A 7902-nucleotide genomic window follows, 5' to 3' on the forward strand; every position below is an offset into this window, starting at 1 on the left:
ATCCAGACACAGACATTATAATACAATTATTAAAAGTCAAAGAGGGAATTTTGATAGTAGGTAGAAAAATGACCCTTCACATAAAAGAAATCCTCTGTAAAACTCTTAAGATCATTTTTATCAGCAGAACCTGGCAAGCCAGTAGAAAATGGAAGTAATATTAAAAGTGCTGAAAGGGAAAAACTGCTGTATTTCAGAAGTGACTATAAAGACATCTCAAACGATGGTGAGAGAATTCATCGCCATAAGACATACACTACAAGAAATGTTAAAGGTAGTTCTTTACGTTGAAAGATGTTAATGAGTGACATAAAAATGTAAGAAAGCATAAAACTGACTGGTAATGATAAATACAGTCAAATTCAATATATTCTTTTAATACTGTGGGTTTTTTTTTCTTTTTCTTTTAAAGATTTTATTTATTTGAAAGAGACAGGGCATGCCAGAGACAGAACATTAGCAGAGGGGGAGCGGCAGGCAGAGGGAGAAGCAGGCTCCCTGCAAAGTAGGGATCCCAAGACCCTGGGATCATGTCCTGAGCCAAAAGCAGACTGAGCCACTGAGGCACCCGCTTCTAATACTGTTATAGTGGTACATAAAAAATCACTATTACCTCTAATACTAAAATTAAAAGGCCAAAGTTTTGGGTGTTTTGTTTTGTTTTTTATTTTTTTATTTGACACAGAGAAAAAGACCACAAGCAGGGGGAGCAGCACAGGGAGAGGGAGAAGCAAGCTCTCTGCCCAGCATGAAGCCCAATGCAGGGGACTAGATTCCTTGACTGGTGACTACGACCTGAGCAGAAGGAAGACACTTAACTGACTGAGCCACTCAGGTGCTTCGAAAGGCAAGTTTTAAAATCATTATAGTTTTAATAATTTGTTAATGGATACACATGTATAGGCTGCGACCAAAAAATGAGGGAGGGCCAGAGGGCCAGAGAGTAAAAGTGGCCAAAAGACTTGAATAGACATTTCTCTCACAAAGATACATGACTAGCTAATCAGCACATGAAAAAATGCTCATCATTAGGGACATGCAAATCAATCCTAGAAGGACATACTATCTCACCAATAACAATGGATACCATTAAAAAAAAAAATCAGAAAGCAAGTGTTGGCAAGAAGGTAGAGACATCAAGAAAAAAAAAAGGTGAAGTTTTTGTCTAATACCTAAGATGTAAGTTTAAAATATACTGATATAAGATGTTTCATCTCATGGTGACAACAAAGAAAAAATTTCTAATGGATATACAATAGATAAAAAAAAATGAAAGCGTACCACTACAAAAAAACCAGGTCACAAAGCGGAATAGCAAAGAGGAAGGAAAAAAGTAAAAAACATCAAAAACAATTAACAAAACGGCAAAAGTAACTCTATCACTTAAAAATTATGTTGATTCTAAAATGCTCTAAATCTGCTACTCAAAACTAATCCATCACTGAGTAGATACATAGATTAAAATAAGATAAAGGGCAGGCACCAGCTAGGCACCGAAAAGAACTGAGCATGGAGTTGGAAGCTGGAGAAGCAAAGCTGAGATGTTCTGGATCCAGGGCCTCAGACTGAAGCTGGATCCTGAAGAGATGAAATGAAGATGTGTGAGGATGTAATCTCATCCATATGGAACTTCCTTATTTATGAAGGTCTGCTGTAAGCCACAATTTTATCTTAAAGAAACTGGATAACAAATGTAGATAGGCATCACATGTGAATACATGACATAAGCTTAGAAGCCAGTTACAATTTGTGTTCCTATCTGCAAATGAATAGGCCCAGAAAGATGTGACAGACTCTCTGACTGAATGGACATAAAAATTCTACTTGTTTAGAACAAGTCTGGCTCTGGTAACTGACTTTCATACCTAAAACTTAAAAGTACCTGGGAAGTACATACTTTTGTAATGACAGTACACCCATGTGCCTGTGATGTTCAGCTTCTGTGAATGTTGACATAATTCTAAGTAATGTCAAATTCCATTTTCTATCAAGTATTAATTATAAGGGAATTATGTCTGCAATAAAAAGGTAAGATTAAAAAAATATATAAAAAACAAGATCCCACCATATGCTCTCTACAAGAAAGTGACTTTGACAGTGAAGAGAATGCAGATGTTATGCAAAAGTTCCATGTAATTAAAATAGAACAGAAATGAATAGCAAAAATAGCATTAAGTAAAAAACTTTTATCAGAAACCAAAAAGGATATTACATAATGATAAAAGGTCAATTCAATAGGAAGATATAATAATTATAAATATATATAAATTTATAGGAAGATATAATAATTATAGTATATATAGTAATTATATATAAATATATAAATATATAGTCGACCTGAGCCGAAATCAAGAGTCGGATGCTGACCGACTGAGCCAACGCACCCCATCCTATCTATCTATCTATCTATCTATCTATCTATCTATCTATCTATCTATCTATCTATCTATCTATCTATCTACCTATCTATCTATCTATCTATGAGGACTGAGAAAGAGAATGTTAATAAGAAGGCTCCATGCTCAGCATGAAGGCTGGTGCAGGATTGGATCTGATGACCCTGATATCATGACCTGAGCTGAGATCAAGAATTGTACACTTAACCAACTGAGCCACCCAGGTGCTTAATACCTATCCTAAAAAAAAAAAAAAAGATTTTATTTATGAGAGAGTGTAAGTGAGAGAGCACAAGCTGGGGGAGTGGCACAGGAAGAAGGAGAAGCATGGGGCTCAATCCCAGGACCCAGAGATTATCACCTGAGTCAAAGGCAGACACTTAACCAACTAAGCCACCTAGGCGCCCCAACACCTATCCTTTTACAAGTGTTCTAAAAAAAAAAAAAACAGAGTAAGTGGTACACTTCCAAACTGCTTTTATTAGGGCAGCATCATCTTGATACCAAAGCTAACTGAAAACACTTTAGGAAAAGAAAACTACAGGGCAATAACCCTGATGAACACAATGCAAAAATCCCCAAAACAGTGATAACAAATCAAATTCAACAGGACATAAAAAGGATTATACATCATGACCTTCTGGGAGGATGGTTCAACATACACAAATGAATCAGTGTCATTCATCACATTTACAAAAAGGAAAAATAATACAATGATCATCTCAATGCATAAAGAGAAATGATTTGATAAAGTTAGATATCCACTTGTGATTTAAACTTTAAAAGAAATAGGGGCGACTGGGTGGCTCACTTGTTAAACGTCTGCCTTTGGCTCAGGTCATGATCCCAGGGTCCCTGCTCAGCAAGAAGCCTGCTTTCCCCTCTCCCACTCCCTCTGCTGGTGTTCCCTCTCGCTGTATCTCTCTCTCTGTCCAATAAAATAAAATCTTAAAAAAAAACAAACAAATAAAAAGAACTTACCTCAATATAATGCAATGTTTATAGCCCATAGTTACCATTATAGTCAACAATAAAACTCTGAAAGCTTTCCCTCTAATACCTAGTACAAGGCAAGGATACCCACTCTCACCACTTCTATTAACACAGAACTAAAAATTATTTCTAGAGCATTTAGACAAGAAATAAAATTGATACAGAGAAGTAAAATTGACTACAAATGACATAATAAAAGTAGAAAATCCTAAAGATGCAACAATAAAAAAATCTGTTAGGAATAAAATTACAGAATACAAAATGAAAATACAGAAGTTTCATTGTTTCACTTACACACAAAGAACCATTAAAAATTCCCCACACTGGTATTAAGAAAACAATCCTGTTAACAATATTAACAAAAGAATAAGCTTAGAATAAATTTAAAGAGCTGTAGGACTTGTATGATGAAAACTGTTAATACTGATGAAAGAAATTAAAGAAAGACATCCCATATTGATGGATTAGTAGTACTAATACGGTTAAAATGGCCATTTGAAACCAAATCTCCTTCAATACACATTCCCTGTCAAAATACTAATGGCATGCTCACAGAAACAGAAAAACAATTGTATATTCATATCTTGACACAAAAGACCTCTAATAACCGAACCAATCCTGATTAAGAACAAAGATGGAGGCATCATGCTTCTTGATTTCAAACTGTATTACAAAGCTACAGTAATCAACAGTATATTACTTGCATAAAGACAGAAATATATACATACAGACAGAACAGATATCTCAGAAATAAAACCAACCATTTATGGTCAACTGATATTTGACAAAGGTGCCAAAGGAAAGTAAGTAAGGTTTCTTCAATAAATGGTATTGGGGAAACAGAAAATCCACATGCGTAATAATCAAAAAGACCCTTATTTCACACCATACATAAAAATCAATTTAAAATGAATTCAAGTCTTAAACTTAAGAAAAAAACAGAGAGGGGAGCCTTGCTGGCTCAGTCGATTAAGTGTATGCCTTCAGCTCAAGGTCATGATGTCAGGGTCCTGGGATGGGGTCTGTATTGGGCTCTGGGCTCGGCAGGGAGCCTGCTTCTCACAGCTGTTCTGCCACTCCCCCTGCCTGTGCGCTCTCTCAAGTAAATAAATAAAATCTAAAAAAAAAAAAAAAAAAAAAAAACCCACTAGAGAAAAAGGTGTTTTTTTTTTTTTTTTTTTTTTTTAAAAGATTTTACTTATTTATTTGACAGAGAGAGAGAGAGCCCAAGAGGGAGGGCACAAACGGGGAATGGCAGGCAGAGATAGAGGGAGAAGCAGGCTCCCCGCCAAGGCAGGAACCTGATGGAGGTCTCAATGCCGGATTGTGACCTGAGCCAAAGACAGAGATTTAACTGACTGAGCCACCCAGGATCCCTGAGAATAAGCTTTTGACATGGGTCTTACAAACTGATTTTTGGGTATGACATCACAAGAATCGTCAACAAAAGCAAAAATAGATAAAGAGGCCTGCCTCAAACTAAAGAGCTACACAGCAAAGAAAACAATCAACAGAAGAAAAGGCAACCTACAGAATGACAGAATATATTTGCAAACTACAATTCTGGTAAGAGATTTATATTCCAAATACAAGGAACTTTATGCAGCTCAACAGCAAAAAAATTAACTGCCTAAAAAGGAGAAAGGACCTGAACAGACATCTTTTTCAAGGAATATATATAATGGCGAATAGGTATGTGTGAAGAACAATGTGACTTATCATCAGAAATACAAATCAAACCAAAACAGGTTATCATCTCACTCCTGTTAGGATGGCATTTTCAAAAAGCCAAGAGATAAAAAGTGATTGCAACAATGTGGATAAAAGAGAATGCTTGCACAATGTTGGTGGGAATGTAAATCTGTACATCTGTTGTGGGAAACATTATGAAGGTTCCTTAAAAACACTATAAATAAAACTGTCATATCATCCAGCAATCCAATTTCTGGATATATATCCAACTGAATACAATCAGTGTATCTTGAAGAAATATTTCCATTCTCACGATCATTGCAGCATTATTCATAATAGTCAAGAAATGGAAACAATCTAAGTGTCTGCTGATGATGTATGGCTAGATTAAAAAAAAAATGATATACACATACAATACAATAGAGGTCAACTATTAAAAAGAAGGAAGTCCTGCCATTTGTCATACCATGGCTGACCCTGGAGGATTAAGACGTCAAGACACAAAAAGATAAATACTGCATAATCTTATTTAAATGTTGAATATAAAACACTCACATTCTTAAAAGCAGAGAGTAGAATGATGGCTGGGAAAATGTTGGTAAAAGGCACGAAGTTCTGGTTATCCAGGGTTCCAACAAATTTTGTTGGAAAAATAACGTATAATTTGGTAACTATACTTGATAACATACTGTGTTCTTAAAATCTGCTAACAGGTGATCGTTAAGTGTCCTCCCTATGCAAACAATCATTAGCTAAGTAAAACAAAGGATATACTAATTACCTTGACTGCAGTAATCATGTCACAATATGTATATTTAAGAAAATCGTACTGTACATCTTACATACATACTTTTATTTATCATGTACATTCAATAAAGCTGGGGAAAATTTTTAAAAATAAAAATAGATACACAATATTAAAAGATTCATATTTGCTTTCTCAGAAAGAAATTTTCTTCAAAATTATAATGCATCAAAGAATCTTACTACTAGTCATTTTCCAGTGATAATCTTAGCACTTTTTTTAAAAAATAGATTTTATTTATTTATTTGTCAGAGAGAGAGGGAGTGCGTATAAGCAGGGGGAGTGGCAGGCAGAGGGAGAAGCAGGCTCCCCGCTGAGCAAGGAGCCTGAATTGGCACTTGATCCCAGAGCCCTGGGATCATGACCTGAGCCAAAGGAAGACGCCGACTGGGCCACTCAGGCGTCCTTAATTTTAGCTCTTGTGACCAATCTACAAACTCTGGGAAAAATCACTAATATAGGTAAGGTCTGTATAGGAAATCTAGTAAGAAGTTATATAGTTCTATTTACTTAAATAGAAGGAAAAAGCAGAAAAAAGTGAAGGAGAAAGAACCAAGAACATGGAGAGTGAACTGAAAACAAGCAGAAACATGGTAGGCAATAATGTAAAGATACCATTATTAATAATATTAAAACTCAAAGGTCTAAATATAGTAAAAAATACGTAGTCAAAGCATATAAACATGTTACAGCCTAGTATATATTAAAAGGAACCCATACTGAAGACATAGATTAAAATGTCAGAGAAGACATTCTATACAAATACTAAAAGAAAGCTAGAGAAGTGACAATTCCAATAATTATAATTTCAGACAGAAAAGCACAAAAAGAATAGCAAATTAAATTAAAGGTAAGCAGAAGCTATTTTAAAAATTAGATGATAAATCAATGAACAGATTTATAACGAGGAAGGGAACTATAACAGTTATCAGAAAACATCCCCCAACAAAAAAGAGCCTAGGAATGAGGCTCCTGGCTGGCTCAGTCAGTGGAGCATGTGACTCTTGATCTGTGGGTCAAGAGTTCAAGCTCTATGTAGAGGAGGGGAGAGGAAAGAAGCCTACTTAAGATGGAAAAAAAAAAAAAGAAAGAAAGAAAAGAGAAGAGAAGAAAAGAAAAGAAAAAAGAAAAGAAAAGAAGAGAAAAGAAAAGAAGAGAAAAGGAAAGAAAAGAAAAAAAGCCTAGGAGCAGAAAAAGGTTCACTGGTGAACACTACTAAACAATAAAAAACCAATCAGTAATTTTTTGTGAACAATTTAAAGGGAGAAACTACGGAAATTTATTCCATAATGCCAAAATCATGATGACAACAAAGTCAGACAAAGATACTATATAAGAAAAGGACAACCACCCTTAAGAACAGAAATACAAATATTCTCAGAAGGGTCAAGAAGCATACGAAAAGGAGCTCATAAGTGAAATGCAAATCAAAACACAATGAGATGTCACTTTGCAGTCATTAGGATGACTCCTATCAAAACAACAGGTGGTATCAAATGTGGAAAAACTGGAATCCTTGTGCACTGTTGGGGGAATGTAAAATAGTGCAGTGACTATGGAAAAGAGTACTGAGATTCCTCAAAATACTAAAAATAGAAATAACTATGACCCAGGAATCCCACTTCTGGGTATATATGCAAAAGAATTCAAAGTAGGCTCTGGAAGAGATGTTTGCACATCCACATTCATCACAGAATTTTTCATCATAGCCAAGAGATGGAAGGAACAAAAATATCTATCAACAGATGAATGAATAAAGAATATTTGATAATATATACAGAGGAATTTTATGCAGCCTTAAAAAGGAGGGAAATCCTGTCACATGCTACAATATGGAAAAACCTCCAGGACATCATGCTAAACAACTAACCCAGTGATATAAAAACAAACAGTGTATTATTCCAATCATACAAAGAATCTAAAGTAGTCAAAATCATAGAAACAAAGAGTAAAACGGTGTGTGCCAAAGGGCAGTACTAGTGATGCTGCGGGTAGGCAAATTAGCGTTTACTGAGT

The 7902-nt window shown here is 35.2% G+C and overlaps 1 protein-coding gene and 1 pseudogene across 1 annotated transcript in view; one reads left to right on the forward strand and one right to left on the reverse strand.

Moving 5' to 3' along the window:
• Positions 1-7902, reverse strand: part of LOC103680202 (probable ubiquitin carboxyl-terminal hydrolase FAF-X) — a gene marked incomplete at its 5' end in the record, with an annotated part of 112629 nt that overhangs the window by 47221 nt on the left and 57506 nt on the right. The gene's annotated exons all lie outside the window — the stretch shown is intronic.
• LOC103680201 lies at positions 448-5805 on the forward strand (annotated as a pseudogene).

Source organism: Ursus maritimus, assembly GCF_017311325.1.
Source record: "Ursus maritimus isolate PB19 chromosome Y unlocalized genomic scaffold, ASM1731132v1 scaffold_Y2, whole genome shotgun sequence".
NCBI lineage: Eukaryota > Metazoa > Chordata > Mammalia > Carnivora > Ursidae > Ursus > Ursus maritimus.